A 2,047-nucleotide genomic window follows, 5' to 3' on the forward strand; every position below is an offset into this window, starting at 1 on the left:
CAGGACCGCAGGACCCCTCAGGACCACAGGACCCCTCAGGACCGCAGGACACCCAGCACCGCAGGACCCCTCAGGACCGCAGGACCCCCCAGGACCGCAGGACCCCCCAGGACCGCAGGACCCCTCAGGACCTTAGGACCCCTCGGGACCGCAGGAACCCTCAGGACCGCAGGACCCCTCAGGACCGCAGGACCCCTCAGGACCGCAGGACCCCTCAGTTTCGCAGGACCCCACAGGACCGCAGGACCCATCAGTACCGCAGGACCCCTCAGGACCGCAGGACCCCTCAGGACCGCAGGACCCCTCAGGACCGCAAGACCCATCAGGACCGCAGGACCCCTCAGGACCGCAGGACCCCTCAGGACCGCAGGACCCCTCAGGACCGCAGGACCCCTCAGGACCGCAGGACCCCTCAGGACCGCAGAACCCCTCAGGACCTCAGGACGCCTCAGGACCGCAGGACCCCTCAGGACCGCAGGACCCCTCAGGACCGCAGGACCCCTCAGGACCGCAAGACCCCTCAGGACCGTAGGACCCCTCAGGACCGCAGGACCCCTCAGGACCGCAGGACCCCTCAAGACCGCAGGACCCCTCAGGACCGCAGGACCCCTCAGGACCGCAGGACCCCTCAGGACCGTAGGACCCCTCAGGACCGCAGGACCCCTCAGGACCGCAGGACCCCTCAGGACCGCAGGACCCCTCAGGACCGCGGGACCCCTCAGGACCGCAGAACAACTCCTTAGAATGACCTTTCTGGATGACCCTTCAGGACGACTCTTCAGGATGACCCTTCAGGATGACCCTTCAGGACGACACATCAGGACGACCCTTTAGAACCACCCTTCAGATTGACCCTTCAGGATGACACTTCATGACCACCCTTCAGGATGACCCTTCAGGATGACCCTCCAGGACGACCCTTCAGGACGACACTTCAAGATAACCCTTCAGGAAGACACTTTAGGATGACCCTTTAGGACGACCCTTCAGGACGACCCTTCAGAATGACCCTTCAGGACTACCCTTTAGCAGCCTTTAGGATGACCCTTCAGGACCACTCTTTAGGATGACCCTTCAGGACGACCCTTCAGGATGAACCTTCAGGATGAATCTTGAGGATGACCCTTCAGGAAGTCCCTTCACGCCGACCCTTCAGGATGACCTTTCAGGATGACCCTTCAGGACGATACTTCAAGATGACACTTCAGGATGACCCTTCAGGACGACCCTTCGGGATGACCCTTCAAGATGACCCTTCAGGATGACCCTCCAGGACGACCTTTCAGGACAACCCTTCCGGATGACCCTTCAGGACGACCTTTCAGGATGACCCTTCAGGACGACCTTTCAGGATGACCCTTCAGGACGACCCTTCAGGATGACCCTTCAGGATGACCCTTCAGGAATACCCTTCAGGACGAACCTTCAGGAACACCCTTCAGGACAAACCGTCAGGATGACCTTTCAGGATGACCCTTCAGAACTACTCTTTAGGATGACCCTTCAAGACGACCCTTCAGGATGACCCTTCAGGACAACCATTCAGGACGAACATTGGGGACGACCCTTCAGGATGACCCTTCAGGACTACTCTTCAGGATGACTCTTCAGGATGACCTTTCAGAAAGACCCTTCTGGACGATACTTCAGGACGACCCTTCAGGACGACCCATCAGGATGACCCTTCAGGACGACCCTTCAGGATGATTCTTCAGGACGACCCTTCAGGATGACCCCTCAGGACCTTTCAGGACGACCCTAACGGACGGCCCTTCAGGATGACCCTTCAGGACGACCCTTCAAGACGAATCTTCAGAATTACCCTTCAAGACGAACCTTCAGGATGACCTTTCACGATGACCCTTCGGTACGATCCTTCAGGATGACCTTGCAGGATTACCCTTCAGGATGACCTTTCAGGATATCCCCTCAGGATAACCTTTCAGGATGACCCTTCAGGACGACACTACAGGATGAGACTTCAGGAGAACCCTTCAGGACGACCCTTCAGGATGACCCTTCTGGACGACCCTTCAGGATGACCCTT

The sequence above is a fragment of the Oratosquilla oratoria genome, unplaced genomic scaffold (assembly GCF_046742065.1).
Source record: "Oratosquilla oratoria isolate Oo_2021 unplaced genomic scaffold, ASM4674206v1 SCAFFOLD94, whole genome shotgun sequence".
Taxonomy (NCBI): domain Eukaryota; kingdom Metazoa; phylum Arthropoda; class Malacostraca; order Stomatopoda; family Squillidae; genus Oratosquilla; species Oratosquilla oratoria.